This window comes from Lutra lutra, chromosome 5, assembly GCF_902655055.1.
Source record: "Lutra lutra chromosome 5, mLutLut1.2, whole genome shotgun sequence".
Taxonomy (NCBI): domain Eukaryota; kingdom Metazoa; phylum Chordata; class Mammalia; order Carnivora; family Mustelidae; genus Lutra; species Lutra lutra.
Window position 1 is genome coordinate 152,323,646 of NC_062282.1, and position 18,626 is coordinate 152,342,271.

The window sequence follows — 18,626 nt, forward strand, 5'->3', positions numbered from 1 at the left end:
AACTGAGCCCCAGACTCCAGGCCAGGCCGAATCTGAATGAACATTCAAAGAACACAGTCTTGGGAAAATGACAGTCATGCCTCACCTGTTAACCTTGGACAGCCCATACTCTATGGGAAGTGAAGTCTAGTAAAGAGGGTACCTAGTCCTAGTCCCTGGTTCCTGGCAAGAGCTTCAGAATCCCTGGGGATTTCCTGACTGTTGGAAGCTGACTTTGTTTTGCTAATGAAGTGATTCCAGGCAGGATCCTAAATTGCTTCAGGTCAGTGGCTGGCCACCAGGAAACCAACCCTGTCAATATAGGGTGGAGGCTCTGGGCCTGCTGAACCTCTGGGAGGAGAAGAGGGTAGACACTGAGCTCAATTAAGTAGTCACTGATTTAAGCAATCTTGTCTTTGTAATGAAACATCAACCAAAACCCTAGACACCAAGGCTCAGTGGGCTTCTTAGCTGTGTTTGCATTGATGTTCTGGAAGGTTGCATACTCTGGCTCCAAGGACAGAGGCATGGAAGCTGTGTACGCCCCACCAGAACCCACCCTATGTGTACCCTTTTAAATAAAACTGGACTTGTAAGTATAACACTTGCCTGACTCAGGTGAATCATTCTGATCAATTAGCAAGCCTGAGGGTGTTATAGGACCTCTCTAATTTGTAGACAGTTGGAGATCCAGGTGTCCTGGGGAACCCCCCACCCCCCAGTGCAGCTGGTGTCTGAGTGAGAGTAGTCTTCTGAAGGATTGAGCCCTGAAACCTGGGGACTCTTTGCTAACTCTGCATGGTTAGTGCATGAATTAAAAGACAGTATACCCAATTGCCATGGAAACTGAATAGGGAGTAACACTGTGTCCTGGGGGACCATATCCTGGCTTTAATTTTTCTTTTCATATTTTTAAAATATAAATCTTCTATATAGTTTACAATTCAAGGGGTAAAAAATGTATGCAATAATATGTCCCTCCACTTGACAATGGGCTTTGTCAAGTGTCTGTGCTAGAGAGACCATGTCATCCTTATTTTATGAATGTCCATTCATTTATGTCCTTCATTTATGAAGGTCCATTTTATGAATGTATGAGCAAATATGCAAAATCCATTTTCTCCTATTTATAAAAATGGCAGCCTTCTTTACACAATGTCCCGCACCTTGAATTTTTCATTTGATATTTGGTAATAGTTGCGGACATGCACACTCAACCCTCCTCCTGTTAAATAGTGTACACCTGAAATTAATGGAAAAGTGTATGTTAACTAACCAGAATTAAAAACCAAAAGTAAAAAAAAAATTATGTAAAATAACAAAAGAATAAAAAAAATTTTCTTAATGTGTTTTCAAATAAACATCTGTTTTACTGACGAGTAGGTTAAGAAATAAGACCTAGGTGAACTATGGCTCAATAAAACTGTTGTTTTAAAAAAGGAAGAAAAGAAATGGGACTTGCCATCAACCCAGTAAAGTCTGGTGATGCCCTGCAAATAGCAAGTCCCTCCTCCAATCTAGAGTTTCTTCCCCTCTTTTTTTTTTAATTGAAGCACAATTAACATAAAATGTTATATTAGCTTTAAGTGCACATAATATGAGTACAACAGCTCTAGACATTACTCAAAGCTTCCCTTGGTAAATGTGTCACCCTCTGTCACCACAGAACATTGTTACAATATTATTTATATTCCCTATGTTGTACCACTCGTCTCTGTGATTTATATTCTTCATAGATGGAAGTTTGTACCTCTTAATATCGTTCACTTATTTTACCTTCCCCCCCTCCCCTTACCTTACCTCCCCTGAGGCAGCTACTAATTTGTTCTCTGTATTTCATAGTGTTTTTTTTGTTGTCTGTTTAGACGCCACATATAAGTAAAATTATATCGTATTTATCTTTATTTTTCTGAATTATTTCAATTAGTATAAGACCTTGTAAGACCATCCATGTCATTGCAAATGGCAAGCTCTCATTCTTTGTGGCTGAGTAATATTCTATTGTATATAGTGTATGGTCTATTTCTATTGGTCTATCAGTGCACACTTGCATTGCTTCCATATCTTGAGTATTGTAACTAACGCTGCAATGAACATAGAGGTACAGATACCTTTTTGAGTTAGTGCTATTGTTTGCTTTAGGTAAATTCCCAGGAATGAAATTACTGGGTTAGGTGATACTTTAATTTTCAATTTTTTTTTTGAGGCTTAGTCTTTTTATTTATTTATTTATTTTAAAGGAAAGTTATTAGTATGTATTTCTTGAGGCAGATTTGCAACACTACAGGTCATGATTAAGAAGGAAAGAAAGGAAAAAAACACAAAACCAATAACAACATTTAAAAAAAAAGATCATAGTCTTAGGAGTTAATTTAACTTAGAGGAACTTTTCAATTACCTCTTGTTTGCTGTACCAGTAGTGATAATATGTCTGATTCAAATTCAATTATTTTTCCAAAAATCTCTTGGTTCAGACAAATTCTCATATTTGCAGGTTCATTTGCTTTCATTTCTTTACTACATATTTTGCCAGAGATAATTATTATTACTTTAAAGTGATCCCATTTACATGAATATAGTATCAGTTAGTGTAAACCTTAGTTTAATTTACCATAAATTGAGAAAAGAAGTACATTGATGCTTGTAGATATCACCCATTGATTAAAATACCACTTCGGCCACTTTTACTACAATTTCATAATAGATTAGAAGGTACAACACACATTCTTTCAAGAATTCTATCATGCTTTTTTTTGAATTTGAAGAGAGCTTCATGTTTTTTAAAGCACGCAATAATGCAAGTAACTGACTTACTTTATAACATTTAATCATATATCTATTTGAAAGTATGAAATATATAACATATTTATCTTTAAATCAACTTTGACAAATAAGATTTTCCTTTGAATTTCCATAGTTAATTAAATGCTTGAATGTAACAATGGTTAATTCTAATACTTTAAAAAATTTTTTTTAATTTTTTATTTTTTTTCACTGTAACAGTATTCATTGTTTTTGCACCACACCCAGTGCTCCATGCAATCCGTGCCCTCTCCAATACCCACCACCTGGTTCCCCCAAGCTCCCACCCCCCGCCCCTTCAAAACCCTCAGATTGTTTTTCAGAGTCCATAGTCTCTCATGGTTCACCTCCCCTTCCAATTCCCCTCAACTCCCTTCTCCTCTCCATTTCCCCTTGTCCTCCATGCTAGTTGTTATGCTCCACAAATAAATGAAACCATATGATAATTGACTCTCTCTGCTTGACTTATTTCACTCAGCATAATCAAATTCCATAATAACCTTCTAACCTGAACTTTTTGATACCTGCACCTGTTTTTCTTTTGCATTTCTATTTTTTAAATTTTTAAAAAATTTTAGTTTAGTTTAGTCTAGTTTATTCCTTTTTTATTTTTATTTTCTAATATTCATATAGAGTTAAACTTCAAGGTAATCCCCTTTCCCCAGTCAATGCTACACCTATAGGTAAACCAATTTTTAATACCCCTTTATCTTAGGAAAGTTGAGTCCTTTAACAAAGATATCAAGATACATCCAGGAAGAATAAAAAAACCTTCCTCACCCACACTGAGAATTTATAACCACTCTCCCATCTTTTTCTTCCACCAGTGTTTCTGTATTTTTGTGTTTGTCCTGATAGTATATAAGTCTTACACTTGGGGTTCTTTTTGACGAGGTTCTTCCTTTATTTGCTTATATATATATATTTTTTTCTCTTGTCATATACTTTTTTTTTTCTCTTGTCATATACTTTTATCAGTCTTTTTGTTGGTCTGTTTTTGCTTGTATACTTCATCAATCTTACCTTGGGGCCCATTTGGGCTGAACCTTCTCTTTTATCTTCCCTTTTTTTTCCTGTCTTTCTCTTTCTCTCTCTTTTTTTCTTTTTCTTTTCCTTTTTCTCTCATTTGGGTGGGGAATCCTGATTGCTCAGAAGCATTCCAGGGTGCACCTTGACTGCACCACGGTCGATACATCCAGCTACATCCATTCAGTCATCTCTCACCAAAATGACTAGGAGGAGGAATGCCCAACAGAAGAAAAATACAGAGGATGGACCTTCTGCAACAGAGCTAACGGCTATCAACATAGACAATATGTCGGAAAGAGAATTCAGGCTAACAATTATCCAGGCAATAGCTAAGTTGGAGAAAGCCATGGATGACCAAACGGAATTGATTAGGGCAGAGTTGAAAACAACCAGGGATGATGTTCACAATGCTCTCAATGAGTTCCAATATAAACTAAATTCTCTAAAAGCTACGGTAACTGACACAGAAGATAGAATTAGTGATTTGGAGGACAACCAGGTAGAGAGAAAGGATCAGGAGTAAGCCTGGAACAAACAGCTTAGACGCCACGAAAACAATCAGGGAAATAAATGATGCCATGAAATGTTCCAATGTCAGAATTATTGGAATCTCTGAAGGGGAGGAGAAAGAAAGAAGTCTAGAAGATAGATTGGAACAAGTTCTTCATGAAAATTCTCCCAATCTTGTGAATGGAACCAGCGTTCATGTACTAGAGGCTGAACGGTCCCCCCCGCCAAGATTATAGATTCCAAAAAAACATCAAGGCACCTGATAGTCAAATTGAGGAATCATAATTGTAGATACAATCTCTTGAAAGCTGCTAGGACAAAGAGCCTCCTTACTTACAGAGGAAAGCCCATAAGAATAACATCAGAATTGTCCACAGAAACCTGGCAAGCCAGAAAGGGCTGGCAAGATCTATTCGGGGCACTAAATGAGAAGAACACGCAGCCAGGAATACTTTATCCAGCAAGACTGACATTCAAAATGGATGGAGAGATAAAGAGCTTCCAAGACCGGCAAGGCTTAAAAGACTATGCGACCACCAAGCCGACACTGCAGGAAATATTAAGGGGGGGGGGGTTCTATAAAAGAGGAAAAATCCTAAGAATAGCATTGAACAGAAATATAGAGACAATCTACAGAAAGAAAGACTTCAAAGGTAACATGATGTCAATAAAAATGTATCTATAAATAATCACTCTCAATATTTTTAATTTTTTGAGGAAATTGCATTCAGCTTTCCACAGTGGTTGCACCAATTTATATTCCTGCAACAATACATGATATTTCCTTTTTTTTCCCACATCCTCACCAATTCTTCTTACTTTTTATCTTTTTAATACTAGCCATTCTGACTGGTTGAGATGATGTCTCATTGTTGATATGATTTGTATTCCCTTGATGATTATTGATGTTGAACATCTTTTCATATCTATTGGCATATGTTTTTGGTTTTGTTATATCTACTCGGGTCCTCTGCCTATTTTTAAATTGGATATCTTTTTCCGTGTTGAGTTGTAGAAGTTCTTTATACATTATCTATATTAATACCTTATCAGATGTATCATTTGCAAATATCTTCTTCATTTGCTAGGCTGCCTTTTGTTTTGTTTATTGTTTCCTTCACTTTAAAAAAAGCTTTTGTTTTGTCATGGTCATAATGGCTTATTATTGTTTTGTTTATCCTGCCTAGAGACATATCCATAAATATGTTCCTGAGAGAGATGTCCAAGTGATTACTGCATATATTTTTTTAAATTTTTATTCATTTTTAAATTTCTTTTCTGTGTTCCAGAATTCATTGTTTTGTGGACCACACCCAGTGCTCCATGCAGTACGTGCCCTCCAAAATATCCACCACCAGGCTCACCCAACCTCCCACCCTCTCCCCTCCCAAACCCTCAGTTTGTTTTTCACAGTCCACAGTCTCTCAGGGTTCATCTTCCCCTCCAATTTCCCCCAACTCTCTTCTCTTTTCCATCTCCCAGTGTCCCCTGTGTTATTCCTTATGCTCCACAAGTAAGTGAAACCATGTGATAGTTGACTTTCTCTGCTTGGCTTATTTCACTCAGCATAATCTCTCCCAGTCCCGTCCATGTTGCTACAAAAGTTGGGTATTCATCCTTTCTGATGGAGGCATAATACTCCATAGTACATATGGACCACATCATCCTTATCCATTTGTCTGTTGAATGGCATTTTGGTTCTTTCCACAGTTTGGCGGCTGTGGCCATTTCTGCTAAGAACATTGGGGTACATATGGCCCTTCTTTTCACTACTTCTGTGTCTTTGGGGTAAATACCCCAGCAGTGCAGTTATATTTTTTAGGAGTATTATGGTCTCGTGTCTCACATTTAGGTATTTAATCCATTTTGAGTTTATTTTGCCATATGGTATAAAAAGTAGTCCAGTTTCATTCTTTTGCATGTAGCTGTCCAGTTTTCCCAAAAGCCATTTGTGGAAAAAATTGTCTCTTCCCTTTGTGTGTTCTTCCCTATTTTGTTGTACATTAATTGACCATATATGTACTGTTTTATTTCTAGATGAAAATTCTGTCCCATTGATCTCGTGTTGATTGTGTACCAACACCATACTGTTTTGATCTCTACAGCTTTGTAATATAACCTGAAGTCTGGAATTGGGATGTTTCCAGCTTTGTTTTTATTTTTCCAGATTACTTTGGCTGTTTGGGGTCTTGTGTAGTTCCATATGAATTTTAGCATTGCTTGCTCTAGTTCTGTGAAAATTGCTGTTGGTATTTGGACGAATTGCATTAAATCTCTACACTATTATGCATTACATGGACATTTTAACCATATTTGTTTTTCAAATCCATGAGCATGGGGTGTCTTTCCATGTGTTTCTGTTGTCTTCAGTTTCTCTCATCACTGTTTTATAGTTTTCAGGGTGCAGGTCTTTCACCTCTTCAGTTATTTATGCCCAGATATTTCATTACTTTTGGTGCAATTGTAAATGGGATTGTTTTCATAATTTCTCTCTGCTGCTTCATTATTACTTTATATAAATGCAGTGGATTTCTGTATACTGATTCTGTATCTTGTGACCTTACCTAATTCACTGATGAGTTCTAGTAGGCTTTTGGTGGAGTATTTAGGGTTTCTTTTTTTTTTTTTAATGTATCATGAATCATGTCATCTGTAATAGTGTAAATTTTACTTTTTCCTTACCAAATGTTTTAAATATTTTGTTTATTTAATTAAGAGAGAGAGAGAATAAGAGGGAACATGAGTGGATGGAGGGAAGGGCAAAAGGAGAGGAGGAAGCAGGTTTCCCACTGAGCAGGGAGCCCAATGGGAGGCTCAGTCCCAGAACCCTAAGATCATGACCTGAGCTGAAGGCAGACACTTAGCCAACTGAACCATCCAGGTGCCCCAAGACCCAAGGATCTTGAAAAGGTCATGGCTTTGGGGGGAGAGTAAGGTTGTGTAAGTCCCAGGGCTGGCCACTTCGGGTGCTGAGATGAAAAAGGACTTCCTCCATGTTTATGCTCTTTATAACAGATGGGGTGTAGTGGCAAGATGGCAAGCAGCATAGACTTTGAGGGTGTAAATTCAGCACTTGGGATGCATATCAAAACCTAAGGAACAGAATATTTAAGATCAATGTCCCTTATAAGAGGGAATATCTTATAAGATATTATAAGAGAGAATATCCCTTTGAATACTTTAAACATCTATTATACATGAGGCAACACAAGCAGTCATCCACTGTCTCCCTTACTGACAACCTTCTGCCCTACAGGAGACCTCTTTTGAGCAGTGGATGAGCAAAGAATGCTCAGAGTGTTGTGGGCCAGTGGTGTCTTCCTCTACACCTCTGTGCCATCCACTCTCTGGGGAGAGCTTTCAGAGTAGTGGAGCATCTAAGGGACAGCCTCCCCCATATATACCTGTTACACCATAAAGCACCCACCCTATACCATTGATGGAGAAAGTAGTGGGAAAATCTTAATTACAGTAACAGCAAGTACAACTATTCTGGAGCTTGGAGGCAGATATTGTTCACGGCACTCAGGTCCCTTTTTGTAAAGTTGACATAGAAATTTCTGTGGAAGGAAAAACACTATTCTTCCAATTTGCCCAATGAATTCATCTTTGTTTCCCAGTCCCATTCTTAATTCACCTTCACTCTCTCCTATCTCCTGTTCCTCATTGCGCCCTGTTCACAAGTCCCTGGGCCCATCTAGTGTTGGTAAAGTCTTAGAAATACAAACCCTGACTTTGTTCCCTTCACTCTGTTCCCCTGAAGTATCAGGAAATATGACATTGTAGAATATTTCCCTTTTCCCTTTTCAACTTCCTCCTCCCTGCTATAGTGCCCTCCTACATGATAAATTATTTATTTGGACATGTTCCCATATTAGTGGATTTCACATGTGATGAAGGTATTGATATGATGACTGGGGGAAATCCTTCATAAAAAGCCAATGGACAATTATTACCTTGATTGTTACTGAATGTTTATTACCTGACTAAATCAAACACATGTAAACTACCTCATAACATGTGAGAAGAATGAAAAACATGGGGTGCATTTCTGTCATGATTTAAGCAATACAGACCAGAGTACAGGGAGAGACCATAGTCAAATTCCCTTTGCATAACAGTGGAGTATCAGTGTAGAACAGGACCCCGCCACTGACAGAACATAACACCATTTGTTGTTCTATTAGGCAATTTGACCCATCTCTGTGGCATCTTCATCTCCCCCCACCCCCTACGTGGCATCTTCTTAAACCTAAGCTCTCTGAAATCTTATGCAAGAAAATTTTAACATCACTGGCCTGTGTACTGATAAATTTCAAATGTGGAAAAGTAGATTTTCAAAAATTGAAAGAAAATGCTCAACAGGGGCGCCTGGGTGGCTCAGTGGGTTAAAGCCTCTGCCTTCGGCTCAGGTCATAATCCCAGGGTCCTGGGATCGAGCCCCACATCGGGCTCTCTGCTCAGCAGGGAGCCTTCCTCCCCTGCTCTCTGCCTGTCTGTCTACTTGTGATCTCTGTGTGTCAAATAAATAAATAAAATCTTTAAAAAAATAAAAGAAAATGCTCAACAAAGCAATTACTTTGCATTGCTACCAATTATGAAAACTCACCATATTTTTAAATAGCTCTATGGCAATGAGGTCTAGATTGCATTAATACACGGCATAGTTTCCAACTGGAGACACCCAGTAAACATTCACTAAATTACAAATTTTCTTCCATTTTAGAAAAAGCTTCACACACAATGCTTCTCTCTTCTTCAAAGAGGATGGCATGAGCAGTGGGATGAAATATTACCTCTCCACCAGCTGCCACTGTCATTCAAACCTCCAAAGCACAAGCCAGTATCTCATCAGTGCAAGAACACCACTGGCTCACTCAACAGCTCCAGAGAAATAAGAGATTTCTGATATCAAAGGTCATCAATGTTTCCACTCACACAGCAGAAAATGCTAATGCAAATTAGCTCTCTGGTTTCTTAAATGGCACTAATCCATTCATGAGGGCTGAAAATGCCAAGATTAACAAAGAGCTCCCTGGAGTCCCAGGCACAGGAGCACCCCTACATAACTGACCTCCCTGGGAAATGCAGGCACTGGGGCCTCCTGTGATCACTGCCCTGAGCAAGGGGCTGGAGAGTCTCTGTCATGTCTGGGTAAAGTGTGAAAACAACAGGAAGGATGATAGCCTCTGACTTGAGCCCCTCCTTCAGGAAGACTTAGGTGAACTTTGCAGCCCACATTTACAGAAAGTGAAACCACCATTTCTCCACAGAACAAGCAATTCCAGGAAGAAACATAAAAGTGTTTTGACTTCGGCTGGCTCAGGGAGTGAGGGGAGGGCAGAGAGTCACCAGGGGCAATGGGAGGCAACTCTTCAATGACCTCTGATATCACCTAGCCAAGACTCCCATGGGAGTCCTGGAGGCAATGAGGAAGGCTGTGAGCAAGTTTCTAAAGCTTCTAGAGAATGAGAGAATTATTTCCCTTCAGAAAGGAGACAGACTATATCATTTCTCTGTGTTTTTTTCTCTTTCATTTTTAGTTTCCCTGTTGCTGACTGTGATGTTTTCACTCTTGGGAATGTATGACAAGGGCAGGTCATAGGGTCACATCTCATGAACAACTTAAATTTTGAAGAGGAACACTGGGGAAATATGGCAAGACAACAGGGTGGGAGTTCAGAGAAGGAGGAAGGAGCATGGAGTCTTGGATTATGTGGAAGATCAGGAGGAAATTACCAAAGTTTCTTTAGAAGAAGCAGAACATAGGAGGATCTGCTATTTCAGATAATGTTTCTTTATTTTTAAAGATTTTATTTTTTACTTGGAGAGGGAGGGAGCAAGCACAAGCAGGGAGAGCAGCAGAGGAAGGAGCATGTTCCCCACTGAGCAGAGAGCTCAACAAGTGGCCTGATCCCAGTATCCTGGGATGATGATCTGAACTGAAGGCAGATGTTTAACCAACTGAGCCATCCAGGCACCCCTATATAATATTTATTTCTATGTATAGTATCTAAGGCAGTTGGATGCTGCCACAGGGACAGACCAACTGATCCACAGAAAGGGACACAGAGACATGTATAAGATTCAGGCATATTTGGAGTTCTATGACATGGGAGAAGTGCATGGGATGTCATGAGGTACAGAAGGCACCACCTAGTAAATGGAACTGACAAACTGGCTCTCCATATGGACATAAGTTACTGAATCTCTCCTTACATTACTTATGGTAATTTCAAAGGGATTTAAGACCTAAATCTCAAATGAAAATGGCAGAAAATAATATAACTGTTCTTAGAGAAGGATTTCTTTATTTTTTTGGTAAGTTTCAGAGGTAGAGTTTAGTGATTCATCAGCTGCGTGTAACACCCAGACTCATTTCAAGGGCCCTCCTTAATATCCACCACTCAGTTACACCATCGTCCCACCAACCTCCCCTCCAGCAACCCTCAGTTTGTTTCTTTGGTTATGAGTCTCTTATGTCCTCCTTAAGGACCACTGGATGGTATATGCAAACAATGAATCTTGGACCAATACATCAAAAACTAATGATGTATTGTATGGTGACTAATATTACACAATAAAATTTAAAAGCAAAACCAAAAACAAAGAGTCTCTTATGGATTGTCTCCCTCTCTGATCTCATCCTATTTTATTTTTCCCTACCTTGCCCTATGATTCTCTATTTTGTTTCTTAAATTGAACATGAGTTAAATTATGTGATGATTATCTTTCACTGATTGTCATATATTGCATAGCATAATACTCTCTAGTTCCCTCCATGTTGATGCAAATGGTAAGATTTCATTTTTTGTTAGCTGAGTAATATACCTCCTCTTCCTTTTTTAAAAAAAAATTTCTTTTCAGCATAACAGAATTCATTGTTTTTGCACCACCCCCAGTGCTCCATGCAATCCATGCTCTCCTTAATACCCACCACCACCAGGCTTGCCAAACCTCCCACCCCCGGCCCCTTCAAAACCCTCAGATTGTTTATCAGAGTCCATAATCTCTCAAAGTTCACCTCCCCTTCCAATTTCCCTCAACTCCCTTCTCCTTTCCATCGCCCTATGTGCTCCATGTTATTTGTTATGCTCGACAAATAAGTGAAACCATGGGATACTTAACTCGCTGCTTGACTTATTTCACTCAGGATAATCTCTTCCAGTCCAGTCCATGTTGCTACAAAAGTTGGGTATTCATCCTTTCTGATGGAGGCATAATACTCCATCGTGCATATGGACCACATCTTCCTTATCCATTCGTCCGTTGAAGGGCATCTTGGTTCTTTCCACAGTTTGGCGACCGTGGCCATTGCTACTATAAACATTGGGGTACAGATGGCCCTTCTTTCCACTACATCTGTATCTTTGGGGTAAATACCCAGTAGTGCAATGGCAGGGCCATAGGGAAGCTCTATTTTTACTTTCTTGAGGAATCTCCACACTGTTCTCCAAAGTGGCTGCACCAACTTGCATTCCCACCAACAGTGTAAGAGGGTTCCCCTTTCTCCACATCCTCTCCAATACATGTTGTTTCATGTCTTGCTAATTTTGGCCATTCTAACTGGTGTAAGGTTGTATCTCAATGTGTTTTTTTTTTTTAAATTTTTAAATTTATTTTCAGTGTAACAGTATTCATTGTTTTTTGCACCATACCCAGTGCTCCATGCAATCCATGCCCTCTCCAATACCCACCACCTGGTTCCCTCAACCTCCCACCCCTTCAAACCCTTCAGATTGCAGCTTCAAACCCCTCAGATTGTTTTTCAGAGTCCATAGTCTCTCATGGTTCACCTCCCCTTCCAATTTCCCCCAACTCCCTTCTCCTCTCTAACTCCCCTTGTCCTCCATGCTATTTGTTATGCTCCACAAATAAGTGAAACCATATGATAATTGACTCTCTCTGCTTGACTTACTTCACTCAGCATAATCTCTTCCAGTCCCGTCCATGTTGCTACAAAAGTTGGGTATTCATCCTTTCTGATGGAGGCATAATACTCCATAGTGTATATGGACCACATCTTCCTTATCCATTTGTCCGTTGAAGGACGAATATAGTATAGTATAGTATAGTATAGTATAGTATAGTATAGTATACTATAGTATACTATAGTATACTATAGTATAGTATATACGAAGGACGAATATAGTATAGTATAGTAAATGGAATCGATTCTCTAATTTCCCTTTCTGTATTTTCATTGTTAGTGTATAAGAAAGCCACTGATTTTTGTACATTGACCTTGACCTTGTACATTTTGTACAATGACCTTGTACATTGACTACCATTCTAAGTGGTGTAAGGTGGTATCTCAATGTAGTTTTAATTTGAATCTCCCTCATGGCTAGTGATGGTGAACATTTTTTCATGTGTCTGATAGCCATTTCTATGTCTTCATTGGAGAAATATCTGTTCATATCTTCTGCCCATTTTTTTATATGATTGTCTGTTTTGTGTGTGTTGAGTTTGAGGAGTTCTTTATAGATCCTGGATATCAACCTTTTGTCTGTACTGTCATTTGCAAATATCTTCTTCCATTCCGAAGGTTGCCTCTTTGTTTTGTTGACTGTTTCCTTTGCTGTGCAGAAGATTTTGATCTTGATGAGGGCCCAATAGTTCATCTTCGCTTTTGTTTCCTTTCCCTTTGGAGACATATCTTGAAAGAAGGTGCTGTGGCTGGTATCAAAGAGGTTACTGCCTATGTTCTCCTCTAGGATTCTGATGGATTCCTGTCTCACATAGAGGTCTTTATTCATTTTGAGTTTATCTTTGTGTATGGTGTAAGAGAATGGTCGAGTTTCATTCTTCTACATATAGCTGTCCAGCTTTCCCAGCACCATTTATTGAAGAGACTGTCTTTTTTCCACTGTATATTTTTTCCTGTTTTGTTGAAGATTTTGACCATAGAGTTGAGGGTCCATATCTGGGCTCTCTACTCTGTTCCACTGGTCTAATATGTGTCTGTTTTTATGCCAGTACCATACTGTCTTGGTGATCACAGCTTTGTAATAAAGCTTGAAATCAGGTATCGTGATGCCCCCAGTTTGATTTTTGTTTTCAACATTTCCTTAGCGATTCGGGGTCTCTTCTGATTCCATAAAAATTTTTGGATTATTTGATCCAGCTCTTTGAAACATACCAGTGGAATTTTGATCAGAATGGCATTAAAAGTATAGATTGCTCTAGGCAGTAGAGACATTTTAACAATGTTTATTCTTCAGATCCAAGTGCATGGAATGGTCTTCCATCTTTTTGTGTCTTCTTCAATTTCTTTCATGAGTGTTCTGTAGTTCCTTGAGTACAGAACCTTTACCTCTTTGGTTAGGTTTATTACCAGGTATCTTATAGTTCTTGGTGCTATAGTAAATGGAATCGATTCTCTAATTTCCCTTTCTGTATTTTCATTGTTAGTGTATAAGAAAGCCACTAATTTTTGTACATTGACCTTGTATCCTGCCACGTTGCTGAGTTGTTGTATGAGTTCTAGTAGTTTGGGGGTGGAGTCTTTTGGGTTTTCCATAAAAAGTATCATGTCATCTGCAAAGAGAGAGTTTTTTACTTATTCATTGCCAATTTGGATATGTTTTATTTCTCTTTGTTGTCTGATTGCTAGGACTTCAAATACTATGTTGAACAAGAGTGGTGAGAGTAGGCATCCTTGTGTTCCTGACCTCAACGGGAAGGCTGCAAGCTTTGTCCCATTGAGGATGATATTTGCTGTGGGTCTTTCATAGATAGATTTTATGAAGTTCAAGAATGTTCCCTCTATCCCTTTACTTTGAAGCATTTAAATCAGGAACGGATGCTGGATTTTGTCATATGCTTTTTCTACATCTATTGAGAGGACCACGTGGTTCTTCTCTCTTCTCTTATTGATTTGTTCTGTCACATTGATTGATTTGTGAGTGTTGAAGCATCCTTGTAGCCCAGGGATGAATCCCACCTGGGCATGGTGGATAATCTTTTTAATGTGCTGTTGGATCCTGTTTGCTAGGACCTTGATGAGAATCTTAGCATCCATATTCATCAGTGATATTGGTCTGAAATTCTCCTTTTTGGTAGGGTCTTTGCCTGATTTGGGGATCAGTGTAGTGCTGGCTTCATAGAAAGAGTCTGGAAGTTTTCCTTCTGTTTCAATTTTTTGAAACAGTTTCAGGAGAATAGGTGTTATTTCTTCTGTGAAAGTTTGTTAGAATTCCCCAGGGAATTCGTTGGGTCCTGGGCTGTTGATTTTTGGGAGGTTTTTGATCATTGCTTCAATCTCATTACTAGATATCAGTCTATTCGGATTGTCAATTTCTTCCTGGTTCAACTGGGGGAATTTATGGTTTCCAGGAATGCATCCATTTCATCTAGGTTGCTTAGCTTATTGGCATATAACTGTTGATAATAACTTATGATGATTGTTTCTATTTCCTTGGTGTTAGTTGTGATCTCTCCCTTTTCATTCATAATTTTATGAATTTGGGTTTTCTATCTTTTCTTTTGGATTAGTGTGGCCAATGGTTTATCGATCTTATTGATTCTTTCATAAAAACAGCTTGTAGTTTCATTGATACATACTACTGTATCTCTAGTTTCTACCTCATTGATCTCTGCTCTGATCTTGATTTTTTCCCTTCTTATGTGTGTAGTTCGTTTCATTTGTTGTTGATTCTCCAGTTCTTTCAGGTGTAAGACAGCTGGTGTATTCTGGATTTTTCAATTTTTTTGAGGGATGCTTGGATGGCTATGTATTTCCCCCTTAGGACCAACTTTGCTCTATCCCATAGGTTTTGGACCGAAGTGTCTTCATTCTCGTTGGTTTCCATGAATTGTTTCAGTTCTTGTTTGATCTCCTGGTTGATCCAAGCATTCTTAAGCAAGGTGCTCTTTAGCTACCTGGTGTTTGAGGTCCTTCCGAACTTTTCCTTGTGATTGAGCTCCAGTTTCAAAGCACTGTGATCTGAGAATATGCAGGGAATAATCTCAAGTCTTTTGGTATCGGTTGAGTCCTGATTTGTGACCCAGTATGTGGTCTATTCTGGAGAAGGTTCCATACGCAGTTGAGAAGAATAAGTATTCTGTTGTTTTATGGTGGAATGTTCTGTATATATCTTTGAGGTCCATATGGTCCAAGGTGTCATTCAATGCTCTTGTTTCTTTATTGATTTTCTGCTTCGATGATCTGTCTATTTCTGAGAGAAGTGTGTTAAGATCTCCTACTCTTAATGTATTCATATCAATATGACTCTTTATCTTGATTAACAGTTTTCTTATGTAATTGGCTGCTCCCATATTGGGGGCATAGATATTTACAATTGTTAGATCATCTTGGTGGATAGTCCTTTTAAGAATGATGTAGTGTCCTTCTGTATCTCTGACTACAGTCTTTAGTTTAAAATCTAACTCATCTGATACGAGAATTGCTACCCCGGCCTTCTTTTGAGGCCCATTGGCATGAAAGATTCTTCTCCATCCCTTCAGTTTCAGTCTGGGTGTATCTTTAGATTCAAAATGGGTCTCTTGTAGACAACATATGGATGGGTCCTGTCGTTTTATCCAATCTGCAACCCTGTGTCGTTTGATGGTCACATTTAGGCCATTCACATTGAGAGTGATTTTTGATAGATATGTTTTTATTGACATCATGTTACCTTTGAAGTCTTTCTTTCTGTAGATTGTCTCTATATTTCTGTTCAATGCTATTCTTAGGATTTTTCCTCTTTTATAGAATCCCCCTTAATATTTCCTGCAGTGTCGGCTTGGTGGTGCATAGTCTTTTAAGCCTTGCTGGTCTTGGAATCTCTTTATCTCTCCATCCATTTTGAATGTCAGTCTTGCTGGATAAAGTATTCTTGGCTGCATGTTCTTCTCATTTAGTGCCCTGAATAGATCTTGCCAGTCCTTTCTGGCTTGCCAGGTTTCTGTGGACAGGTCTACCATTATTCTGATGGGCTTTCCTCTGTAAGTAAGGAGCCTCTTTGTCCTAGCAGCTTTCAAGAGATTGTATCTACATTTATGATTCCTCAATTTGACTATCAGGTGCCTTGATATTTTTATGGAATCTATAATCTTGGGTGACACCTTTCAGCCTCTAGTACATTAATGCTGGTTCCATATGCAAGATTGGGAAAATTTTCATGAAGAACTTGTTCCACTATATCTTCTAGACTTCTTTCTTTCTCCTCCCCTTCAGGGATTCCAATAATTCTGACATTGGAACGTTTCATGGCATCATTTATTTCCCTGATTCTGTTTTCGTGGCTTCTAAGCTGTTTGTTCCAGGCTTCCTCCTGTTCCTTTCTCTCTCTGTTTGTCCTCCAGATCACTAAATCTATCGTCTGTCTCACTTACCCTAGCTTTGAGAGAATTTAGATTAGATTGGAACTCATTGAGAGCATTGTGAACCTCATCCCTGGTCACTTTCAGTTCTGCCCTAACCAATTCTATTTGGTCATCCATGGCTTTCTCCAACCTAGCTATGCCTGGATAATTGTTAGACTGAATTCTCTTTCTGACATATTGTCTATGTTGATAGCCGTTAGCTCTGTTGCAGAAGGCCCATCCTCTGTATTTGTCTTCCTTTAGGCCTTCCTCCTCCTAGTCATGTTGGTCAGCGATGGCTGAACCGATGTAGCTGGATGTATCGACTGTGGTGCCTTCAAGGTGCACCCTGGAAATCTTCTGAGCAATCAGAAGTCCCGACCCAAATGAAAGAAAAAAAGAAACAGAGAAAAAAGAAAAGAAAAAGAAAGGGAGAGAGACAGACAGGAAAATAAAAGAAAGATAAAAAAGAAGGTTCAGCCCAAATGGGCCCCAAGTTAAGATTTATGATGTATACAAACAAAAACAGACAAACAAAAAGACTGATAAAAGCATATGACAAGAGAAAAAAATATATATATAAGCAAATAAAGGAAGAACCTCGTCAAAGAGAACCCCAAGTATAAGATTTGTATACTATCAGGAGAAACACAAATACACAGAAACACTGGTGGAAGAAAAAGTTCGGAGAGTGGTTATAAATTCTCAGTGTGGGCGAAGAAGGTTATTTTGATTCTTCCTGGATGTATCTTGATATCTTTGTTAAAGGACTCAACTTTCCTAGATAAAGGGGGATTAATTGGTTTACCCTTAAGGGGTAGTATTGATTGGGGAAAGTTTAACTCTATATGAATATTAAAAAATAAAAATAAAAAAAGAATAATCTAAACTAAACTAAAATTTAAAAAAAATTTAAAAATAGAAAAGCAAAAGAAAAACATGGGTATATGTATCAAAAAGTTTTTGTTAAAAGGTTATTATGGAATTTGATGTGCTGGACATCTCACTGTGATGGTAAATAGATTTAAAAATTATCTATATATAGAAAAAATGAACCAGAATAGTGGTAATGAATTAAAGATAAAATTTGTATCTATGAAGTAGTGGTGGTTGTTCTCTTGTCGTCTTTTTTTTTTTTTTTTTCCTGGTTGGCTTTCTGGGGAAGTGGACTGCACATGGGTTTTTAGGCACTGTTCCCTGAGTTAAGTCCTCCCACCTCCTTCAAGGGGTGGTCTCTGAGGAAACCGGTTTTTCAGGATTTTGTTCTCTGGAGGTTTTTATGTTTGTTTGTTCGGTTTTTTTTTTTCCCTTTCGCCTTGACAGCTTTTGATGGTTTTTGGAGGTTTAGAGGAAAGCAAACCACACCCAGACCTCCCTCTCAGAGAGAAGCCTCAATCTGTTGCCCTCTGGGTGCTGCAGAGCATATAAGTTCCCCCGGGGACGCTGGCAGAGCGTGGTCTGAGTCACAGTCCCTGGGGACACAGGAACTCCTGCTTGTACCCAAAACCACCACCGCAGTGGTTCTCTGGGCATCTCTGGACACCAGAGAGGTTCCAAGCAGTGATGGCACACTGAGGTTTTCCCACTGGCCCAGGCTGGGAGTGCCTGGTCTTTCCGGGTGTTGGAGCCCTGGGCTGGCGCCTCCACGCACTTCTCTAAGGGAAGGGTGTGGGGCACGAATCAGGCTCTGATAGCACGGCACAGCACTTGTGTGGAGAGTGCAAAAAGGCTGTGCTTCTGCGGGCTGGCGAGTCTCCCAGCCCCTCACAGAGCCGCACAACATGCACTCTCTGGGGCGCTAGCGGCTCAGGGACCAAGACCTGGTTTCTCCGCTGCACTCTCTCAGCCCAAAAGGGCCAGGGGTGGCTGTCCTGGGTCCGGGGACTTAAGCCCCTGTCCCTAACCACCCTGATTCCTAAAATTTCCCCCCACAATCCTTTGCTCTTTTTGAGTGCTTTCAACCAGACTCCAAGTTAATGCTCGTCCCCAGATGCAGG

General features: G+C 39.2%; 1 protein-coding gene across 1 annotated transcript in view; it reads left to right on the forward strand.

Moving 5' to 3' along the window:
* The window catches only part of LOC125100150 (T-cell-specific guanine nucleotide triphosphate-binding protein 2-like), a 267,522-nt gene that overhangs the window by 48,601 nt on the left and 200,295 nt on the right, over nt 1-18,626 (forward strand). The window lies entirely within an intron of this gene.